This window comes from Capra hircus, chromosome 8 (assembly GCF_001704415.2).
Source record: "Capra hircus breed San Clemente chromosome 8, ASM170441v1, whole genome shotgun sequence".
In the NCBI taxonomy this organism is placed as follows: Eukaryota; Metazoa; Chordata; class Mammalia; order Artiodactyla; family Bovidae; genus Capra; species Capra hircus.
Genome location: NC_030815.1, coordinates 64158836 through 64183738, shown reverse-complemented (window position 1 = coordinate 64183738; position 24903 = coordinate 64158836). Strand labels below are relative to the sequence as shown.

General features: G+C 41.9%; 1 long non-coding RNA gene and 2 pseudogenes across 2 annotated transcripts in view; all 3 read left to right on the top strand.

Moving 5' to 3' along the window:
- LOC106502417 overlaps nt 1–24903 on the top strand; it is a 602578-nt gene that overhangs the window by 339720 nt on the left and 237955 nt on the right. The gene's annotated exons all lie outside the window — the stretch shown is intronic.
- On the top strand, nt 5336–8447 carry LOC102173844 (annotated as a pseudogene). The gene has a single exon (XR_001295999.2). The product of XR_001295999.2 is annotated as a dolichyl-diphosphooligosaccharide--protein glycosyltransferase subunit 1 pseudogene (transcript).
- On the top strand, nt 11434–11974 carry LOC102173565 (annotated as a pseudogene).

The window sequence follows — 24903 nt, the reverse complement described above, 5'->3', positions numbered from 1 at the left end:
GACTGAACAACAACAATGTGATCTTCGTATATGTGTTATAGAATAATATATGTACACATATATACATATACTATATATAATCTTCATATGCAGAGATAATATGCATATGCACACACATATATACATGTGCAAAGAAAGTCATATTTGTACCACCCTTTCTTCTTCCCTGTCCTTCTCTTCCCTTAAGCATTCAATAAATTGTTTCCATCCCCTCTTCCCTTTTGGTCTCAGAATTTAAAACACAAAAATATTGTTCAGCGCTTGTCTTTAGAGAAGCTCACTCTCACCTGGTGACTTCTCTAAAACAAAAGGCTAGTTAACTGGCTGGGGCAGGAACATAGACTTTTTCTATTTCTTTGCTGATGAGGTAGGTATTGAGAAACAAGACACATGTCAGTTTTCAACTGATTCTTCTGTTATATTCTCAAAGTGCCCTGAATAATTTAAGGACACAAAAATAAACAAGACTTAGTTCTTGCCCTCAAGAAGTTCACAATGTAGTTTGAGTTAAATTATATTGTTTGTTTAGTTATAATCCAATAAAAAATAGCTTAATAAATAGCTCTGGACCACTGGAGCCTAAGGATATATTTATTAATATCCTTCATGAATAAATGGGGTACATCACGGGGTCTATTGAGTATTGTGTGCCAACAAGTCCTGGGGAGTGAAGTCTGGTGTACAGGGTTTCAAGTCATTGATACAGACTGCTTAAACCAGGGTTATGGAGGAAGTCACCCAGGAACACTTTGGAGAGTGAGAGGATTGACTGAAGCCAGAATAGAGAGCAATGGGACCACTTACCCAGTGGGATAGGAAGAGGATCAACAGTGGGACACTGAAAGGGAGCAACCAGACTGAAGGTAGGAGGAGAACAAAAAGAGAGTGTTGTTAAAAGCCAGAGGAGGGGATTTTAAGAAGAAAGATGAGGCCAGTAACATCATGCCACAGGAAGAAAGTAAGAGAAGTCTAGAAGAGTTAATGGACTTGGCTTTCAAGAGTTCATGGTGATATAAGCAAGAGAAATTTCTGTGAAGTGGTGAAGTGGAAACCCATTGCTGCGGGTTATAGAGTAAATGGGAGGTGAAGAAGGTGAGAGTGGAAATATGCACCAGTGGTTCCCAAATGCTGGACCATGGACTCAGCTGCATCAGAGTCACTGGTGGGGCATTAGGAAATGTAAATCCTTGGCCTCAACCCCACATTTCCTGATTTAGTGAGTCTAGGGTGGGTCTCAAGGATTCATAGTTCTAAGAGAACCGTTAAGAGTATGAAGTCCATGAGGAAAGATCTTCCTTGTCTCATTCACCATTGTACCTCCAGGAGTTAGATCAGTTTCTGCCCATTAAAGTTTCTCAGTAACTATGTAGAATAGCAGCTCCATAACTGAACTGTTGGCATCAACTACTTCCAAAGGTTGTCAACTAGCCTGAACCATATGAAATGACCATTTTTTGTGGGTCACAAATAGTCAAATTGGGGCAATTTCATGTAGTTTAATATCTTATTAATAAAATAGATGATATAAAAATTATGATATTCATCTCATGGGAGTCAACAGAAACTTAAGAATTATAAAGGGATCCTATAGTAGCCAGACTCCAAAATGATCTTCCTGATCCTCACTTCATGATATTCATGTATGAGTGTAATGCTCTCCCCCTGAGTTTGGGTTGGAAATAGAGAATAGAATACTGCAAAAGTGGTGGTATGTCACTCTTCATAGGTTAAAAAGAGACTTCAGCTTCCGTTTTGGGTATATTCTCTCTGTCTCTCTTGGATCATTCAGTCTAGGGGAACCAGCTGCCACATCATAAAGACACTCAGGCAGCCCATGGAGATCACCGCCCATCCCCACCATGGGGGAATAGAGGCCTCCAGCCACCAACCACAGGAGACAGCCTGGAAGAGGATTCCAGCGCCAGTCAAGTCTTGAGATGCAGCTTTGCCAGAGTCTCCCAGTTAAGCTGCTGCCATATTCCTGACCCTCTGAAACTGGATGAGAACTTAAATGTTCACTGTTACAAATTGCTATGTCTAGAGGTGGTTTACTCCCCAGCAATAGATAACTAATAGAAGCCTTCATTTTCAAGATGCTAGGAACTGATGGTTGAGTAGTTTTTACTTCAGCATACTTTCACATATATCCTGTAAGTTTTTCAAGACAAGCTTTAATTCCTTTTCATTATTGAGGAATTCGAGTCATACGCATTGGTAGAGAAAGTATTTTATTTGGAATCAGAAGATGCCATTTATTAGCTGCATAATTCTGCAGATCACTTAATTTCTCTGAGCTTGTCTTTCTTTTTAGACAAAATGCAGATTACCACAATACCCCTTGTCTTAATGTTTATTGTAGGGATTAGATTATGAATACAGTGGGTCAACTCTAAAGTGCTATTGAAGTGCTAATTTTAATAGATGATAGAATTAATCACCTTTCACCAATGATAAGTCAATCAAGGTCACACAGCTAGTCGGCTGCAGAATAGGAACTTGCACCAAAGTCTCCTAATAGTAGCTAAGGACAGGGCTTACATAATTTGGCGCAAGCCACCTTTACTATACGAGCCTCAATTTCCCCATACGTAAAATGAATAAAATGAACCAAGTGATACAGGATTAACAGGCATTGATCAGAACCTAAGGAAAGAATGCTTGTCCAGATGTCTAAGTCTCCAGAGAGCCGGGGTAAGGTGTGTATCTGACATCCCTGGGGTTTCAGGGCCTGGCTAGACTGAGAGCTGAGGCAGCAGGAAGCTTTGTGATGTGCTCAGTGTAGGTGGCAGCCTTGGTGTCATGCAGAGGCACCTTGGTGTTGTGCAGAAGTTGTTGATACCACTGCCAGGGAAGATGGGGCTCATTCTTCTACTTGTGCTGCCGGCCCCACAGCCCCTGCAATAACATGCTATCCTTTGTCACTTCAAACCCATATACTTCAGATTTGTGCTGGTGCCAGGAGAATTCACAATGAATTCAGTCTCCATTCATTCAGGAAATCACGGCTTTGGAGCTTCTATAGAAGACAACGAGCATCACATTTCAAATCAGGCTGAGAAGGTCAGGATTCAAGTTAGTGTTTGGAGTTGTATAAGACGGGTAATAATACTGTTAACTAAAGTTTGTATAGCACTTTAAAGTTTACAAAGCACACACTATATATGTTCTCATTCAAAGTTCATTATCCTCATTTTCAGCTAAGAAACTAAGCTTCAAGGGGATCAGATAATTCATGGCAGAATCAACTTGAACTCTGGTGAAAGTTTTCCAAATTGTATCCTCTTTCCACTGGATATTCTTGTACCTGTCAATCTCTGTTTCCTATTTCCCACAGTGGTGATTTTGTTATTGTTGCTGGCCTTGTCCTTTAAGAGTAAAAGCTCCTCAAAAGCAGACAAAAAGAAAAATATGATTATGGTCACACATCATGAGGGAGGAGATTTATAATCTGAGATGCCTGACGAGTGAGTGAGTGCACACTGTGGCAGGCACACACTAGTCTGTATACCACTAAACATCTCTGTGAATGTGGAAAATTGATGGCTGATTCCTGTATATACATGACTTTGTGGTTGGAGAATCAAGGGCCTCTTTGTAGGAGCCAAAAGAACTGGGTTTTCTCTTTCTTTCCTAAATGCTGATGCTACTATGGCATCCCTGGTTTTGGGCGGGGGGTGGCAATGTGGAACAAACTAAGGAAGGATGGAAGGTCAGGAATAGGTAAGAGTTGGCCCAGGGCTGAGATCACTGACTGGAGAGGTAGCTGCTACAGCAGACAATGCTTGGGGGTTTGGAAAAAGGCAGATCTGATGGAAATCCCAGTTCTACCTCTGGAGGACCGTGTGGCTTTGGGCAAGTCACAACACTTTCTCTGTTCCTTGTTTTCACAACAAAAAATCAGTGACAGTACTGTTGCCTATTCTGGGTACCTATTTGTTTTGACTGTCCCATGAGATCTCATGCTATTGGATAGGGCTTTAGGGCAGAGGTTGGCAAACTATAGGCTGTGGGCTAAATCCAGCCTAATGCCTGTTTTTGTAATAGAGCATGAGCAAAGAATGCTTTTACATTTTACACTTTTAAGTAGCTGCAAAAATATCATACACGCAGAGGAAACCAGAATTGGAAGACACATGTACCCCAATGTTCATCACAGCACTGTTTACAATAGCTAGGACATGGAAGCAACCTAGATGTCCATCAGCATATGAATGGATAAGAAAGCTGTGGTACATATACACAATGGAATATTATCAGCTATTAAAAAGAACACATGCCAGTCCAGGTTCAGTGCATGATACAGGATGCTTGGGGCTGGTGCACTGGGATGACCCAGAGGGATGGTATGGGGAAGGAGGTGGGAGGGCGGTTCAGGATGGGGAACACATGTACACCCATGGCAGATTCATGCTGATGTATGGCAAAACCAATACAATATTGTAATTAGCCTCCAATTAAAATAAATAAATTTATATTTAAAAAAACACATTTGAATCAGTTCTAATGAGGTGGATTAAACTGGAGCCTATTATACACAGTGAAGTAAGTCAGAAAGAAAAACCACCAATACAGTATATTAACGCATACATATGGAATTTAGAAAGATGGTAACGATGACCCAATACGCGGGACAGCAAAAGAGACACAGATGTAAATAACAGACTTTTGGACTCTGTGGGAGAAGGCGAAGGTGGGATGATTTGAGAGAATAGCATTGAAACATGTATATTACCATATGTGAAATAGATCACCAGTCCAAGTTCGGTGCATGAAACAGGCTGGTGCACTGGGACAACCCTGAGGGATGGGATGGGGAGGGAGATGGGAGGAAGTTTAGGATGGGGACACATGTACACCCATGGCTGATTCATGTCAATGTATGGTAAAAACAACTACAATATTGTAAAGTAATTAGCCTCCAATTAAAATAAATAAATAAAATAACAAACAAACAGGGAGAGTAGTAAAATTGTTATCAACCTGAAACTATTTTTAAGCAAATAAAAAAGCAAGTAGCAGAAAAGAAAAAGAACAATATTTTGTGATACATGAAAATTTTATAAAATTAAATTATATGCATATGTAATTATATATTATATAACATTTGTAAATGTAATATAATTTGTAAATGTAACATGCCTGTTATATAATTTATTTAAATGTAAATTTATGTACATATATACATATATTTAGACATAAATATGTTTATACATAAATATAAAATTAAGTTTTGATATTCTAAAAATGTTTTGCTAGACTACAGTCATGTTTATTAATTGACTATCATTGTCTACACTATTTTCATGGTACAATAGCAGAGTTGAGTAGTTGTAACAGAGATCATATGATCTGTAAGCCTAAAATAGTTACCATAAGGCCCTTTACAGAAAAAATTGTCTGACCCTGCTTTTACAAGGCTTATAGTTCTCATATAACACTGTGGGGTAAGCAGAGAAGTGGTGTTTCTCTTTTTCACATGTGAAAAAAGAGACTTTGAGAGAAAAAGTGAATCAATTAATGCCACATAGCTTTAAAACAAAAAAAAAGGAATTTATACTGGAGCCCAAACTGCAAGTGACATTGTCTTAATCCCTACCCAAGTTTGTATACTTTGGTTAAACAGTACACAAATAATGGATCAAGTGGTGTGAGGGAGATTAGCAAATAGGTTATAAAGCCAAAGCAAGGGAGAACAGTTTATAAATGCAGGAACCCAAACATCTGGGCCACTAGAGTAAACATTCTTGTACTTTCAAAATATACAAGAGGCAATGTGATTAGTAACAAGCATAAAGGAAATCTTCCAACTCACCAGTGAGTAAAGAAGTACAAGAAGATTTTAATGAGATACTACTATTCATTCTAAATTAGCAAAAATGTTAGATAATCACGTCTGATAGAGGTGATGTGCTGAAACTGGAATAGTTACTTACAGATTGCTTATAGTAATGTAAAGTCATTACAGATACCCCAACAAGAATCAGTATCACTGATTCTTGTTGATGTATGACAGAAAACCACAAAATTCTGAGAGCAATTATCCTTCAATTAAAAAAAATAAAAAAGCAGACACTATAATTGAAAAGGAAAAAAAGAAACAACTTACCTCATTAAATACTAACTGTGGGGTCCTGGGCGCCGCCATCTTGGGGAACTGAGTGGCCCAATGAGACGCTGCCCTGTGGGGAACGCAGGGCACGCACACGCAGGCGGGGCTCACTAGGTCACGGCTATGGAGGCGCCTGCAGTCCACCTGCTGCCGTTGCTGCTGCTGTTTGTGCCCTGGGCCCTGGAGCCAGGCAGCACCTCTGCGGAGGCTCCGCCACTGGTCAACGAAGAGGTGAGGCGTACGGTGGACCTGAGCAGCCACCTGGCCAAGGTGACAGCCGAGGTGGTCCTGGCTCACGCGGGCAGTGACTCCTCGCCCCACGCTGCCTCCTTCCTGGTAGCGCTGGAGCCCGAGTTGGAGGCCCAGCTGGCACACCTCGGCGTGCAGGTGACGGGAGTGGATGAGGAAACCAACAGTCTGGAAGTACAGGAGACCAAAATTAACGGCAAAAGCGGGAGATTCTTCACAGTCCAACTCCCAGTTGCTCTCGATCCTGGGGCCGAGGTTTCAGTCGTTGTGGAAGCCATTTATACCCACGTGATTCAGCCGTATCCAACCCAGATCACCCAGTCTGAGAAACAGTTTGTGGTGTTTGAGGGGAACCATTATTTCTACTCTCCCTACCCGACCAAGACGCAAACCATGCGTGTGAAGCTCGCCTCCCCAAACGTGGAGAGCTATACCAAATTGGGCAACCCCATGCGCCACAACAATCTCCTGGATTACGGCCCTTTCCACGACATCCCTGCCTATAGTCAGGATAGTTTTAAAGTACATTCTGAGAACAACAGCCCTTTCCTGACCGTCACCAGCATGACCCGAGTCATCGAGGTCTCACACTGGGGTAATATTGCTGTGGAAGAAAACGTGAACCTGAAGCACACGGGGGCTGTGCTGAAGGGGTCTTTTTCGCGTTATGATTATGACGGATGGATAGATAGTGGCATCTCCTCCATCCGTTCTTTTAAGACCATCCTTCCTGCCTCTGCCCAGGATGTTTATTACCGGGATGAGATTGGCACCATTTACACCAGACACCTCCTTATTTTGGATGACTCGGTGGAGATGGAAATGAAGCCTCGTTTCCCTCTCTTTGGCGGATGGAAGACTCATTACATCATTGGCTACAACCTCCCAAGCTATGAGTACCTCTATAATTTGGGAGACCAGTATGTGTTGAAGATGAGGCTTGTGGACCACGTGTTTGATAAACAAGTGATAGATTCTCTGACTGTGAAGATCATCCTCCCTGAAGGGGCCAGGAGCATCCAGGTGGACAGTCCCTATGAGATCAGCCGAGCCCCCGACGAGCTGCACTATACCTACCTGGACACGTTTGGCCGTCCTGTGATTGTGGCCCACAAGAAAAACCTGGTGGAAGAGCACATTCAGGACATCATGGTGCACTACACCTTCAGCAAGGTGCTCATGCTACAGGAGCCCCTGCTGTTGGTGGCCGCCTTCTCCATTCTGTTCTTCACCATCATCATCTATGTCAGGCTGGACTTATCCATCACAAAGAATCCAGCTGCAGAAGCCAGGATGAAGGTGGCTTGCATAACAGAGCAGGTCTTGACCCTGGTCAGCAAGAGACTAGGTCTCTACCATCACTTTGACAAGACGGTCAGTAGATACAAACAGTCCCGGGATGTGTCCAGCCTCAATAGTGGCAAGAAGAGCCTGGAAACTAAGCACAAGGCTTTGACCAGCGAGGTGGCAGTGCTGCAGTCCAGGCTGAAAACTGAGGGCTCCAACCTGTGCGACAAAGTGAGCGAAATGCAAAAACTGGACACGCAGGTCAAGGAGCTGGTCCTGAAGTCAGCAGTAGAGGCCGAGTGGCTGGTGGCCGGCAAGCTCAAGAAAGACATCTACATCGAGAATAAAAAGCTCATTTCAGGAAAGCGACGGGAGCTGGTCAGCAAGATTGAACACATCCTGGATACCCTGTAGCCCTCCAGAGGGCAGGGTGGGCAGTGAACATGGAGGCCAGCAGATTATGGCTTCTGTATTTTGCCAAAGGTCTTCAAGGAAGAGAGAAGCCAGGCCTTGCCTCAAGCAACACAAGAAGCTTAGTTTTTATCCCTAAAATGTTCTTAAAAAACAAAACAAAACACCTAGATATCATTTAAAACAAAATATCTTTGAATTTTGAACAAAGAAGTTTTTGAGTTGGCTTTGTTTGTTCTGAAGCCTAGGATATTCTTTTCACCTCAAGCCCCTTGTTTTACACCCTTCTAATTCCTGAGATTTGGATATTTTACAAGCATGTGTATGTTTTTTAAAGCACATATGACCAAATGAAAATAAAGCTAAGGCTGTAAAAAAAAAACAAACTCTATTGAGTCTTTGAAAGCTCTTATTCTTTGATTCATTGATTCCATTTCTGGACATCTAATCTTGAAAGTAATTCTAAATTCAGAGAAAAGGCGTTCATAATAGTATTGTTTAGCATCAATCTAGAAGTAACTAAGTGTCCCAGAAAAGCTGATTAACTAAGTTGTGGTATATCAACCTGATGGAATACTATATACAGCCATTCGACCACTAAAGACTGGATAGCAAGGCAGAGATAAAATTTTATAATGTGAAGTTCAAAAAGGACAATAAAACTTCTAATTTTTCTATGGTTTTTGCTATGAAAAGTTATGTCTGTACTAGTACAAGGAACAGTGAAAACAGGTGATTTCTTAAGGTGCTAGCACTCCAAATCCATTGTTGTTACAGCATTGACTAGATGGTAAAAGAACTGGAAGTCCTGTCTCCCCTCCAAGAGATTAGATCTGAGTTGTCTCAGTCACCATGTTGGTTATGCTTATACTGAGGCCTCATGCTTCTTTAGGCCAGGATAGTGTCCAGAACTAGGGGCCAGGCTGAGCCCACAGGTAGGGTTGAGGAGGCATTCCTGCCAGAGTTAGACAGGTAAAGGAAGAAGGGGCCAGGAGGTGGTCACGTCTCTGTCAGCAGATATTCATGGAGATCTCTCAGTTTGGGGGTTGCATTGTCTTAGAAAGGTTCTGGACTTAGAGTCAAAATTTCGCAACTCAAGACCTGACCTTGAGGCTCGCTCAGGCGTGAGGAAATGTGGTCCAGCACCCAGTTATAGAGGAAGGACTCTGTGTCTCACTCTCTGTTGGACACCAGGAAGACAGGCAGGAATCAAACTCAGCTTTGTTCCTGAGGCGCCCCAGCAGGGAACAGCTACAGTACCTGGTATACTGCAGGCAAAAGGAGTATTAAACTCACTAAAAATGCTCAGAGGAGGAGAGCCCTCTAGCACAGTTTGAACATCTCTGGTTTTTTGAGACTCTCCAGTTAGCTTAATTGACGATAATTTCTGCACTGATTGAACAATAATGTTTATTCTCTGTTCACACCTAGCTTTTCATTATGGATTTTAATCACAGCCTTATAGAACGTTGTATATGGAAAGCCCTGTGAAGATATTTTGCATCTTTCCAGGATGAAGTCTCCATAGCTCTTCTCTCATTTGTTTTCTTACACTAGACTGCATTTTTCCCATCTTGAAAATCCTGTCTGAACATAGAGTAACTCTTGGGTTCACATTTTCCCCAACTTCAGTAATTTATCTTTCTACTTCCTCTAAGGGTCATTGGTACCATCTTCTCTGCCTCTTCTTCCCCTTAAGCCCCACTCTGAACTTGCCCAGTGAGATGGTAGCAGGGTTTTTGCTCTTCAGGAGGTATTGGGATAGAGGATATAAGACGTGTTATCCAAGAACACTAGGGGAAGCAGAGAGTGTGAGACTTGGAAGATGGGTAGGATTTAGGCAGGAGAATAAGGGGCTTATTTGGGGATCTCTCAGTGGCTCAGTTTGGAATTAATCCAGGAGTTGTATCATTTCCATTTTCTGGCAATATGGAGCATGGTATGAGAAATGGGATTTAGATAGCCTAGGAGAAAAACAGGTCATCTACGCAGATGCTGCAGGGTTTCCCTCCTTGGGCCTGTGAATGGCACAGTGGCTCCTGGAAACCTCAGGACTTGGTTAACAAGTTATTAGGAAATATGAACAATCCCAGTAAAAGTAGCAGTAAAGCTAGATGCTCCTTAAACAGATTCTTCACATTTCTATAGTATAATCATCATTTTAATGATTATTATCTATTGAGTGCCTACGTGAGATATTAGTCTCCATTTAATACGTGAGAGAACTGAGGCTTGCAGAGTTAAGAGACTTACCCCAGGATCATACACCTAGTAAGGGTTGTTGGTAGAATTCAAACCCAGGCCCATCATGTCTCAAAGCCTGCACTACTCTTTTGCCTCTGAGTGAGTGAAGTCACTCAGTCGTGTCTGACTCTTTGCGACTCCATGGACTGCAACCTACCAGGCTCCTCCGTCCATGGGAGGAGGAGGCAAGAATACTGGCAAGAATACTGGAGTGGGTTGCCATTTCCTTCTCCAGGGGACCTTCCTGACCCAGGGATCGAACCCAGGTCTCCCACATTGCAGGCAGACGTTTTAACCTCTGAGCCACCAGGAAGCCCTAGACATGTATAAACTGTCAAGGTGGTGAGGATGGCTCAGTTTAACCACTTACCAGGTGCTTTTCTCCAGGCACTGAGAAGGAATGAGATGTGCCATGGGGCATTTTAAGAAATTATCTATGTGGTGGACCACTAGCACACTAAGACTTTCAGCTGCAGTTACTGAAGGCCCAGCTTCACCTTCTGTGAAGCTAAAACAGGTCACTAGGCCAGGTCTCTCAGGAGTAAGTTATCAAGAGAAGAGATGAGAACATTGATTCTGTCAGTGGAAAAAGAATACAGCTGCTAACAGCTGCAGAGATGTTGCTAGGAGAATAGCAGTTTACTTCTGGACAATTCTTTGTAGTTAATGGAACTCCTTCCCTTTCATCATTTCATGATCATTGTATTCCAGCCTTGGTTAATAGGGTAATAATCTCTCTTCTACAAACCTCTACAGCAAATAGAGGCTCAGTGTTAGTCACCCAGTCGTGTCCGACTCTTTGTAACCCCATGGACTGAAGCCCGCCAGGCTCCTCTCTCCATGGAATTCTCCAGGCAAGAATACTGGAGTGGGTTGCCATTCCCTTCTCCAGGGGAACTTCCTGACCCAGGGATCAAACCTGGGTTCCCACACTGCAGGCAGATTCTTTACCATCTGAGCCATCAGGGAAGCCCATAGAAGCTCAGAGATGCTACATAATTTTCCATAGGTAGCACAGCTTGTTAGCAATGCCATTTGCATTCAAGTTTTCAAAAGCCATCCTTCCCACTCCACCCTCCCTTCCATTATATTTCTAAAGTGATTGATGGGAACAGGGTGGCGGCAGTGGCGGCTCTGGCAGCTTGGGATTGAATGCAAGGGACAGGATCACCATGATTCTTCAGAGGCTTTTCAGGTCCACTGTCATTCAGTCTGCAGTCTCAGTCTCTCTGAGGAGGAACATAGGTGTTACAGCAGTGGCATCTAATAAGGAACTTGATCCTGTACGGTAATTCTTCATGGACAAGATCAGAGAATATAGAACTAGGCGACAGACATCTGGAGGACCTGTTGATGCTGACCCAGAGTATCAGCAAGAACTGGACAGGGAGCTTTTTAAGCTGGACCAAATATATGGTAAAGCAGACACAAACACTTTCCCTAACTTCACATTTGAAGACCCCAAGTTCAAAGTTATTGAGAAACCACAGTCCTGAATAAATAATGTAAAATTTTTCTGGTAATTTATGCTGGACTAGTTGTACAATGAATGGGTCAGAAGTAACAATAAACATACATTTCACAGCTGTTAAAAAAAAAGTGATTGATGGGAGAACCCAAGATGATGCTTGTCAGGAGGAATTGTGTGAAGTGTAAAGAATGAGATAAACGAAATTATTAAGACTAAATACCAGACTCAGTAAGGAAACAGCAGGATGAAAGGAGTTCTTCCTGAGGACAGCGTGCCAGAATGGGCTTAGGTGTGTCAGCTGCAAATATGGTCCATAGAGGAAATGAAGAGGTGGGAGGGAAATATGTGGAGAAAGGAGTGATGGACTCATGTAAAGAATAGGATAGGAAGTCTACTTCAGGTGGAACCCACTTTGGAGGGACTAAGGAAGGGAGTGGCAGCTTTAACAGAGCAGGGAGGTAAAAGGAGAGGCTGTCTGGAGATCAGGGACTCTTGTTCATTTGTGAGGAAAGTAGAGCCTCCCCACAAGTTTTGAAAGATTGAAATTATACCAAAAAAAGAGTGAAGCTCAACTGTGTAATAGATATCACATAAAACAGAAAGTGGGGAGCATTCTTAGATAAGACATAAAGGCATCAAAACTGGATGCACTCATTATAATTAAGCTACACGTTTTCTAAGGGACATTATTGGGAATGAAAAATTGAATTTAGGGGTCACATCTTTGGAATGCTGTGGGAAGTATTTAGGCTTCCCAGGTGGTGCAGTGGTAAAGAAGCCACCTGCCAGGGCAGGAGACGGAAGAGACAGGAGTTCGATCCCTGGGTCAGGAAGATCTCTGGAGGAGGAAATGTCAACCCACTCTAGTATTCTTGCCTGGGAAATCCCATGGACAGAGGAGCCTGGTGGGCTATAGTCCATGGCGTCACAGAAGACTTGGACACAAGTCATGCACACACTCAAGAGACACACAGATGGGAAGTATTTACTCTCATGCCTCCTTGTGTCCTGTTCTACTCCTTGCTTGGACTACTGAGGCTGCAAACCAGACTGCCAGCTCTGGCTATTTTTGGATATCAACCAAGTATCATTTCCTTGACTGTGTGCCTTCATTGGATTCCATGAGCTGTGATGAATAATATTCATGAATCCTGTTCTAAAGATGCTAATTATTCTTTAAGAGTACTATTATTGGATATCACAAACCTTTTTATAGAAGTAGCCACGTAACACTCACAATCAGTCCCCAAAGACCCATAAACTGGAAGAAGATGTTTCAAAAGTAAATTTGCTTTTCATATTCTGTGAGAAGTTTAGCAATTTCAGTATCAGAGAGCATTACATGATTAATCTTTAGATTTGTTCTTTAAGACCTCCCAAAATAAATTTGTTACAACTAGTGAATGTAATCATTTAAGAAACTCTTAATTCATAATGATTGTTGGAAGGAGAGTGATCATTTGATATAGATATTTTATTATTTTTTTACATTTATTTTTAATTGGAGGATAGTTGCTTTACGATGTTGTGTTGGTTTCTGCAGTACAACAACGTGAATCAGCCATAAATATACATATATTCCCTCCCTCTTAAGCCTCTCCCACACACCCCCAAGATCCCACCCCTCAGCCTGGTGCTGTCTGATGATATTTTTTGTAACAGCTTTAATGTCTTTTACTAAGGGTCCAGTTTTACTCATTGGGGGTTCTATGTATTGTGGGCTTTATCAGATAAATGGATGACATTATTCTTTAAAGTGTCTTGTATGGATTTGAGTTCACTACAAACTACAGGTACCAAGAAATATGGGAAGGAGTAGGGACAGATTATAGGGAGCATGTTGCCCAGTGTCCAGATCTGGTTGGGAGGCCAGAAAGGAATTGTTAATGGGCCCCAGCCCAGAAGAACTTAGGTTGGGTGTCAGGCTGGGAGTTGTAGTCATGGGGCAAACCCAGCCTCCAAATGGGAGAGGAATAGGAAGGAGGGAGGGCAGGAAAATGCTTTGTATGGGTGGGGAGCTGGGAAGGGTTCTATAGCTTCATGGCCTGCTTTGAAGGATTCTTATCCCCAGGAGTCTTAGACTGAAATCATTTGGACCCAGAGCTTGGTGTTTATAAGTTACAGGAGCTGATATCTATCTGTGTGTAGAAAGCCTTGGAATCGAATTATACCATGTTTAGGGGCCCATGGAAAAGGGTCTAAAAAATGTTTAAATACAGTCAGTCATTCAGTATTTCTCTGTGTTAATCTCACTTGTTAATGTTTTTGGTTGTGTTTCTAGAAGTCATAATAAAACAATTGTAGGGCAAAATATTTAGCAGGTGTGTCAGCATGCTGTGGTAAAGAGAGCATGAACAGAAAGTCTGGGTTCCAACTCCAGAACCACTGATTGCCATCTGTGGATGGGGGCAGGCACTCTATCTCTATGAGGCTCACATTCTTCACACACACTGGGGGACTGAGAGAATTCACAGAGTAATAACACCCATAATCAATGAGCTGTGAAAGGTCCTGCATATATAAGGTAGTGATACTAGTAATAAGTGACAGTCTGGGATTCAAAATCCTGGCTATAGAATTTACCAGGTCTGTAACCTTTGGCAAGTAAGTTAGCATCTCTGAGACTCAGTTTTCTCAACTGTTAAGGGAAATAATAACTGAACATCTAACTCCTAGGGTTCCTGCAAAAGTTAAATGAAATAGCCCAGAATATGTGCTCAGTAAATGGGACTATAATGATGTACATATAAAAAGCACTTCATTGAGGTTTGATTGACATGTAAAAAGCTCTACCCAGGAAACCATCAAGGCTGAAAACATATCCATCCTCTCCTAAAGTTTCCTCCCACTCAGTTTTTATTATTGCTATTATTTTATGGTAAGAATACTTAATATAAGATCTGTGTTGTGCTGTGCTTAGTTGCTCAGTCATGTCTGACTCTTCGTGACCCCATGGACTGCAGCCTGCCAGGCTCCTCTGTCCATGGAGATTCTCCAGGCAAGAATGCTGGAATGGGTTGCCATGCCCTCCTCCAGTGGATCTTCCCAACCCCAGGATCAAACCCAGGTCTCCTGCATTGCAGTTGGATTCTTTATTGACTGAGCCACCAGAGAAGCCCAATATAAGATCTACCTCCTTAGCAAATTTTAAGTATACAAAAGAATATTGTTAACTAAGTCACAATGCTGTACAGTAAATCTCCAGATTTACTTGTATAACTGAAACTTCGCACCCTCTAACTGTCATGTCTTCATTTCCTTCTCTTCCCAGCTCCTGGCAACCACCATTCTACTCTGCTTCTATGACTGACTATTTTAGGTTCCACATATATGTGATGTCACACAGTAGTTGTCTTTCTGTGTCTGGCTTATTTCACTTAGGATAATGTGCTCCAGATCTATCCATGGTTTTGTGAATGGCTGGATTTCCTTCTTTTTAAAGACTGAATATTATTCCGTTGTGTGTATGTATGTGTATAAAATATAATATGAGGGCTTCCTGGGTGGCACTGCAGGAGACATAGGAGATATGGTTCAAACCCTGGGTTAGGAAGATTCCTTAGAGAATCTTCCTCAGCAATATTCTTGCCTGGAGAATCCCATGGACAGAGGAGCTTGGCGGGCCACAGTGCTTGGGGTCACAAAGAGTCAGACACAACTCTTTACATCATATTATATATACATCACATTTTCTTTACATATTCATTCATCAATAGACACTTATGTTATTTCCATATCTTGGCTACTATAAATAATGCTGCAATGAATGTGGAAGTGCAGGTATTTCTCCAAGATCTTGATTTCAATTCCTTTGGGTAAATACCCAAAAGTAAAATTATTAGATCATTTGGTAGTCCTATTTGTTAATTTTTTGAGAAAACTCCACTCTGTTTTCGATCATGGTATAGCAATTTACATTCACAGCAATAGTGTACCAGGATTCTCTTTTCTCCATATCCTTGCTAGCATTTATCTTTTTTTTTTTTAAGAAGTCATTCTAATAGGTGTGAGACTATCTCATCTCATTGCGGTTTTCATTTCCAATCTATGGTTAGTGTTGTTGAGCATCTTTTTATGAACCTGGTGGTGATTTGTATGTCTTCTTTGGAAAAATGTCTATTCAACCTTTGTTTATTTTTAAATTATGTTATTTGGTATATATATACATTGTGAAATGATTACCACATCAAGCTCCTTAACACATCCATCACCTACTTTAGTTACCTTTTTCCTTTTTATTCTAGTGAGAGCACTTAATATTTATTTGCTTAGAAAATTTCAGGTGTACAATACAATATTAAGTATAAACGCCATTCTGTATGTTAGAGCCCCAGAATTTATTCATCTTCTAACTGAAAATTTATATCCTTTGACCAACACCTTCCCATTTTCCCCAGCTCCCAGCCTTTGGCAACTACTGTTATACTCCCTGTTTCTATGAATTTGACTTTTTTAGATTCTAAATGTAAATGAGATCATACAGCATTTGTCTTTCTGTGTCTGGTTTATTTCACTTAGTATAATGTCATCTAGACTCATCCATGTTGACACAAGTGGCAGGATTTTGGTCTTTTCTATGTCTGAATAATATCATATATATATATATATATCTGTAATCACATTATATATTATATATGCAATATATATACCACATTTTCTTTATCCATTCATCTGTCAATGAACACTTGGGTTGTTTCCATATCTTGGCTACTATGAATTATGCTATAATGAACTTGGGAGTGCAGATGTCTCAAGATATTTATTTCTTTCCTCTGGATATATAACCAGAAGTGGGATTGCTGTATCTTTCATCAATGTTTTATAGTTTCCAGTGTATAGATTTTTCACCTCCTTAGATAAGTTTATTTCTAAGTATTTTAGGGGGGTGCTATTGTACATAGGTTTGTTTTCTTAATTTCTTTTTTGGATAATTTGTTGTTAAGATATAGAAGAAATACAACTGGTTTTTATATATTGATTTTGAATCCTGCAACTTTACTGAATTCATTTATTAATCCTAACAGTTTTTTGGGTGAATTCTTTAGGATTTTCTATGTATAGTATCATGTCATCTGCAAACACAGACAGTTTTACTTCTTCCTTTCTGATCTGGATGCCTTTTATGTCTTTTTCTTGCCTAATTGCTCTGTCTAGGACTTCCAGGACTAGGTTGAATAGAAGTGGCAAGAATGCACATCCTCATCTTGCTCCTGATCTTAGAAGAAAAACTTTCAGCTTTTCACCATTGAGTCTGATGTTAGCTGTGGGCTAGTCATATATGGCTTTTACTATGTTGAAGTACATTCTTTCTGTACCTAAGTTATTGAGAGTTTTTATTATGAAAAGATGTTGAATTTTCTCAAATGCTTTTTCTACATCTATTGAGATGAGTATATGGTTTTTAATCTTTCATTTGGTTAATATGGTATATTACATTTATTGATTTGCATCAGTTCAGTTCAGTCATGTCTGATTCTTTGGGATCCCATGGACTGCAGCACACCAGGCCTCCCTGTCTATCACCAACTCCTGGAGTTTACTCAAATTCATGCCCATTGAGTTGGTGATGCCATCCAACCATCTCATCCTCTGCCGTCCCCTTTTCCTCCAGCCTTCAATCTTTCCCAGCATCAGGGTCTTTTCCAATGAGTCAGCTCTTCGCATCAGGTGGCCAAAGTATTAGAGTTTCAACATCCGTCCTCCCAATGAATATTCAAGTCTGATTTCATTTAGGATGGACTGGTTGGATCTCCTTGCTGTCCAAGGGACTCTCAAGAGTCTTCTGCAACACCACAGTTCAAAAGCATCAATTCTTTGGCACTCAGCTTTCTTTATTGTCCAACTCGCACATCCATACATGACCACTGGAAAAACCATAACCTTGACTAGATGGACCTTTGTTAGCAAAAGTAATGTCTCTGCTTTTTAATGTGCTGTCTAGTTTGGTGTGAGATGAGTGCAATTGTGCAGTAGTTTGAGCATTCTTTGGCATTGCCTCTCTTAGGGATTGGAATGAAAACTGACCTTTTCCAGTCCTGTGGCCACTGCTATTTTCCAAATTTGCTCAATATGCCACCATAATTTGGCCCCAGGTAAATAGCAGGGAAGGAACAGAGCTCCACCCATCTACAGAAAATTGGATTAAAGATTTACTTAGCATAGCCCTGCCCATCAGAACAAAACCCAGTTTCCTCCTCAGTCAGTCTATCCCATCAGGAAGCTTCCATAAGCCTCTTATCCTTCTCCATCCCATCAGAGGGCAGACAGACTGAAAACCACAAATTGATTTGCATATGTTGAACTAATCTTTACTTTAGGGATAAACCCATCTTGATCATGGTGTTTGGTCCATTTGATGTGTTGGTGAATGGGTGGGCTAGTAGCTCCTTGAGGATTTTTGCATCAGTGTTCACTAGGGATATTGGCCTGTAATTTTCTTTTCTTGTAAAGTTTTTCGTCTGGCTTTAGTATAATGCTGGCATTGTAAGATGAGTTTGGAAGTGTTCCCTTCTCTTCAAATTTTTGGAAGATTTTGAGAAAGATTGGCATTAATTCCTTAAATGTTTGGTAGAATTCATCAGTGAAGTTGTCGGACTTTTCTTATTTGGGAAGTTTTTGATTACTGATTTAACCTCCTTGCTTGTTATTGGCCTGTTTAGATTTTCTATTTCTCTATGATTCAGTCGTGGTATTACTAATCACAATCTCTTCATATGTCTAGGAATTTACCTATTTCTTCTAGGTTACCCAATTTGTTGATGTATAATTGTTCATAGTAGTCTCATGATCCTTTGTATTTCTGTGGAATCAGTTTACTGTTTCATCTTTCACTTATAATTTTAATTATTTGAGTCTTTTTTCTTAGTCTAACTAAAGGTTTGTCAATTTTTTCTTTTCACAAAACCAACAATAGTTTTGTTGATCTATTCTAGGGCTCTTATTGAAGACTGCAAGCTAGTTAGTAGGATCTGTGGGTGGTTGTTGAGATATGCATGCTGGTTGCTCTGAGCCCTCACCCCATTTCTCTGCTTCTAGCTTTTCCAAGGTGAGTCAGCTGAGCCCATCCCCTCGGTATTCTGGGTGGGATGAGATAGAAGTGGGCATCTTGGGCAGTGCCCTGCAAGCCTGGGGAAGCTGGATGCTCACTTCACTTTCACTTTCCCTTGTGGGAAAAATCATGGGCCATGGGGGTCTCTCTTGGCCCTGAACTGTGCCACTCTGGGGAAGGGTTGGCATAGATAAAGGAAAATGGCTCTTCTGACACGCAATGCACCATTCTTGGATTTTATGCTCCATTCAGGTGCTTAAACCTCTTCTATACTCTTAGACTCTAATAAAGGTACTCTCATCCATGAGTGGTTGTTAGTATCAGTGTTTCTATGGGAATCATGAGAGTTAGAACTTCATAGTCTGCCATCTTGCTGATATACAATAATTATATTTTAAGGAAAATAAAAATAGGAGAGATATTTCTCAAGGCCAAGTTGAGTTCTGAAAGTTCTAGAAGGCTCTACATCTAATTGGATCACAGTGATCTTGTTAGGGAAGGCCAAGTGGTCTAGAACAGTCCAAAGAGGTGAAGAGAAGATGTTTGATAGGGTAAGTGGGCCAGCTTCCAGGTGGACTCATCGCCTGATTCATAAATTACTTTAAGTGACAGTAGGCTGGTCCCGGGCAGCAGGAGGGCAAGTGTGCTCAGAGGCTCAAGAGGGCACAATTAGGACCAGAGGCGGGGTGCTGCAGAGCACAGAGCCTGCCACTGTACAAGGAGACCTTTAGCATCAGGATTTTCCAAATACTGGAGGGCTCCTCAGAGAAGCCAGTCCAGCCACTGAGGGTGATGGTGTGCAGACACAACATGAGGCCTGTTCCTAGAAGCTCTTCCCGGCACAAAGGCAATGATAGGCCTAATCCCCTAAAATGGCCCCTGTGATTTGAATCAGCTAATCCCCTCTTGCAAACTTGCAGCCCCTTTTTCTTTTTCAGGTAGGTTCATAAATTCATAAACTTTTATCCTTTCTATGGCAGCAAATGATATTAGAAAGCTAATTAGCTACAGAGCTAATTTTCATGTCAGAGTGAAATTATAGGTTTCGTGGTATAGAACAAAATTATCTTTCTGTCCCTCCTCATCTTCCACTCCTCCACCCACTCCAATTTCTTCTTCCTCTGGCGTATGTATATACTCCCCTCTTCTGTCTGGTCACAAATGTCAACAGAGAGGGGTGGCCACTCAGGAGTCCCTTTCTCTTCTGTGTCAGGCATATTTGCATTTGCAAACAGCTTTAATTGAGTAGAGTTTTCATTGCTCTTTTTCCTGCTCCTCTTTTTAAATGCAAATGTTAATGTTTGGTTAGCATGGGTTCAGAATTAAGCCCCTGCTACCTGTGGCTGCCTCCTTCCTTGGGTTCTAAATAAGCACCAGTGGAATATCATGACCTGCTGTGAGCTTGTGAGTCCTGGAAGGCTGGAGTCCAGCTAATTGCCAGTCATGCTGAGAGGGCTGGGCAGAGCCTTGTCTCACTTACCACCTCTCATGGAGACCTGCTTCCTACTAGCACCGAAAGAGAGAAAATTAGTGTGCTGGGAACAGAGAGGGAGGTGGCAGGAAAGGCTGCTTTTTGGAACTAGGTTCTATGCTCTCTCTTGGCATCAAAACTTTGTGGAATTGAGATGGCCATTGGATGCCATTAGCTTTGAGTCGCACAAGTTGGAATCTCACAGACCATCATGCTTTTAACAGCTTGTTATTGAATCTCTGCTTGAACACCCACTGGCAGAGGCCGCCTTCCTTCACAAGGTAGTCTTTTCCACTGATAGTCAGCTCTGTTTGTTAGGAAAGGAGTACTTAACATTGAATGAAAATCAGCTTGTCTTCAGCCATTGGTTTTAGTTTTCACATAGATCATGGTTGATCTTATTTCCAAATGACAACCTTTCAGAGACATTTGGAGGCGGCTCTTAAAGGGCCTCACATGCCTTCTTCCCGGTAAACTAAGATTCCCAGTTTCTTCAGATCTGTTCTATGCCCATCGTTTATCCACCCTGCTCCTATTCCCACTGTGGACTGAGGTTATTTGTCTTCTATGAAGGGACTTGTAATGGGGAGTGTGGTAATGCACCTGTGGACTGACTAGCACAGGCTAGAATGGGGCTGCCCACTTCCCCCCCATTAATTTGGCCCCTTCTCAGTTGCCAAGGCTGCCTACGTTGCTGTAGACTTGCTAAGCAGCCATGCCACTGTTCACCCGTGCTGAGCCTACAGCCAAGCTCAACTCCAGGCTCTTCTCAACTGCACTTCTGATTCAGTGACAAAGTATATTATTCTAAAGTATCAGACTGAGCTCTCATCTGATGGGAGACTCTCACAGGATTATCAGCATATTGCAGAGGATATGTGTGCAGTGTGTCCAGTGTTCCCTTTCAGATATCAGGGACCTGGATACTCAGAAGTTGTAACAAGGGCAGTGTCCCAGGAACCTGGTGCCTCCCTTGCCTTAGGCCTGCAGTCCATTATTTGATAGAGAAGTCAAATCTAACATCTGTAGCTAATTCGGGCTTCCCTTGTGGCTCAGCTGGTAAGGAATCCACCTGCAATGTGGGAGACCCAGGTTTGATCCCTGGGTTGGGAAAATCCCCTGGAGAAGGGAAAGGCTACCCCTCCAGTATTCTGGCCTGGAGAATTCCGTGAACTGTATAGTCAGTCCATGGGGTAGCTAATCCTAAGAAGTTAACAGTCTGAAAGGAACCAACCAGAAAAGGATCATCTATAAGTGCGCTACTGGGTTAAAATGTAGGGAAGGAGTTGCAAGGACTCTAAGGTAGAAGGCCCTTGGCTGTTCAAGGTTGACTTGACAGACCGTGGTTAAGAAGGAGGCATGGCAGGAGAGCAGAGAAGTCATAGCCTATAGAAAAATGTCCTGTTTCCTTCTAGGTTCAATGCCACTCCACCCATGACACATGGTAATTGTAGGAGAGATGGGGATAACAAGCTGTCACTGTGACCTTTGCCCCCATTTCAGAGGTGTTTGTGTTTCAAGGTCTCACCCAAAAATGTTTTCTTCTGGACTCTGGGCACACTGCATTATACAAGAGCCCCAGGAAAGTTCCACATAGATCAGGTCCTCCTGACATCTTGGCACCAAAGATATGTCTCGCAGACACACATATGAGCTCTTCTGTATTTATATGACCAGGCCTTGCTCACTTTCCTACAGATAAGAAAAGGCAGCATACTGGTATGCTGGCAGCATTGTGAAAAAAAAGGAGATAAACACTGGGTCTTTACACAGGATGCTCAGTATAATTTTCACCGATTCCATTTGCACATCCCCTTTTACTGTCACCAATCCCTCCAGGGCATATTGACTCTCTTTAATAAGAGAGGTCATTTGATTTGTATCACTCCTTCTGGACTCTCATTGTAGATGCCAGCCATGGTCCTGACCCTGGTATTTTTGAATGACTCTATTTACAGTTATAAAATTTGAACTTAAAGACTGCTGTTTGCTGTAGGCAAGAGCATCTTGCACTATGGTGAATAGCACTGTTATGGAAAGGTCAGACATGGATGGAAAGAGAATAGAAAAATAGTGATGCCTGTAAATAGAGAAGGAAAAGGGTTATATTCACACAAGCACAAAGTTACCACTTTTTGTTTTAACATGTCTTCAAAGCTCCTTTGGATATACTACTTCCTCTAATCCTTACAACCTGTGAAGTGCAACAACAACTATTTTGCAGTTGGGAAAAAAACCAAACAAACTATTTTTGCAAGAGATGACATGACTCATTGAATCAGTGATGAATGAGATTAGAGTTGCACCCAGGACTCCTCCCCATCAGTTCCACACTCTTTTTTCTTATTGTCGTTTAGTTGCTCAGTCATGTCTGACTCTTTGCAACCCTATGGACTGCAGCATGCCAGGCTTCCCTGTCCTTCACCGTCTCCCAGAGTTTGTTCAGACTCATGTCCAGTGAATGGGTGATGCCATCCAATGTGAATGTCTAGAAGGGTGACTTTGTTTGGATGAGCTATGGATAATAGCTGGTAGCTCTGGGTTAGCGGCAAAAGAAACCTTGATTCAAATCCCAGAGTAAAGCTGCCCTCAAGGGTTGGATCTTGGATGATCTTATTGATTCAGCCAAAATTTCCTAAGTGCTTAGTGAACAAAAGTCACTAAAGAAATGGAGATGAATCAGACATAGTCCTTGCCTCATTTGGAGACATAGGAAAGCCTTGTCTGGAGAAACATAGCAAAATTCATATGAAAAATTTTATCATGTGTAAGTATGTATGCTCAGTCATGTCTGACTCTTTGCGACCCCTTGGACTCTAGCCTGCCAGGCTCCTCTATCCATAGGATTTTCCAGACAAGAACACTGGAGTGGGTTGTCATTTCCTCCTCCAGGGGATCTTCTTGATCCAGGACCAAACTTACATCTCCTGCATTAGCAGGCGGATTCTTTAGCACTGAGTTACATGAAAAATTTTATCAAAACCTGTCATGTATGGGAAGTGCAAAAGAGGTGGTGCATGTACGTAGCCCATGCCCTAGGAGTTCTGAGGCGCATGTATCCAGAGAGCCAGGAAGATCAAGAAGGCTTCCTGGAGAACCACTGGGTGCGGAGGTGGGAGAGAGAGTTCAAGGAACAGCGGAGCCTGTGAGTAGGAACGCTGAGCCAGGCATGTTGATGGTGTGTTTATGCTGAGGAAGGCATGCACCCAGAGCATAACATACAGTAAAGAGATGAAGAGAGAAGCCTTCAGGTCTCCTTTAATTTGTTTGATTCTAAACTCTTTTTAACAAGTGTCTTACCCCTCTATACCCTCTACATTTCTGCATAACCAGTGGGTAAAGAGCTAAGTGGGAAGAAGAATAAACTCATAGATTTTTTAATCACCACAAAGTGGCCTCCACAATCAGGTCACAAAAGAAATGCATCTGGCCAAAGGCCAGAGCGATTTTCCCAAAATGCAAACTAGATCATAGTTACTCTGTCCACCGTTCGTCAGTGGCTCACCAGTGCCTTCAGGGTAAGTTTCAAACATCTGAGAATGTCTTACGAGCTCCTCTGTCTGTGACCCCCACCTCTCTGCCTACGCCATGATCTAGTTTGCATTTTGGGAAAATCACTCGGCTGCGTGAATAGATCAAATCAGGCAAGAATGGAGGCAAGACACCTATTAGAAGGCTGCTGTCCTCATCCAAGTGAGCAAAATTAGTATTGATAGAATAACCAAGGTTACAGATTTGGGAATCATCAGGATAGAAATGGTAAACAAAGTTGTGGAAGCCAATGAAATCATCAGGGAGACAGCCAGCAAGAAAACAAAAGTGTATGGGCAGAGCTAATATCTATGGAGAGGGCAGAGGAAGAAGAACCTACCCAAAAACATGCACAGGGAGCCCACAGGTAGAGAAGTGTGCGTCACCAAGACCAAGGGAAGATGGTGCTGTTGATGACAGAGGCCAGTTGTGCTAAGTATTGCAGAGAGGCCAATTAAACCAGAAGCACTAAGCATGGTGTTCTGTGAGCTCAGCGTTTACTCGAAACATGTTGGAGTGAATTGCTAATTGGTAAACTACTAAATTGATGCTGTTGTTCTTAACTTAATTATTTGCTCTGTTTTGGTTTTCATTAGAAACAGCACATCTAAATTGTGTTTGCTCAGACAAAGTGGTAAACCCTGTTTATGTTAACTCTTGTTTCTTGGGTTAAATAATGGATTTAAGATTAAAAAACAAACAAAAAAAAAACTTGGTTGTTTCAGAGTGACTATAAAGGTACTGTCTACTCTCTAAAGTAAATTTGGTAAATCTAGACAAGAAGAAAATAAAGGCCATCCCAGGCAAGGCAAGCAGAGGCTAGTGGCTATTACTTTTGGTCATGGCCATGGTTCACAGAGGCCACCCCCAGGGAACAGGACTTGGAAGAGGGCTATTCAGGTGTGAAAGTCAAAGCTTCAGCTTGTTACAACTGTTCTTTCCCTTCTGTGGGTCAGGGATGCTTCTGAGAATCTGATAAAAGCATCAGACCATCTACCCAGAAAAATACCCAGCGTACTTATGTATATAACTTTGCATTCAATTTCTGTGGGACCCTGAAATGTCAGAAGACTTGAAAGCTC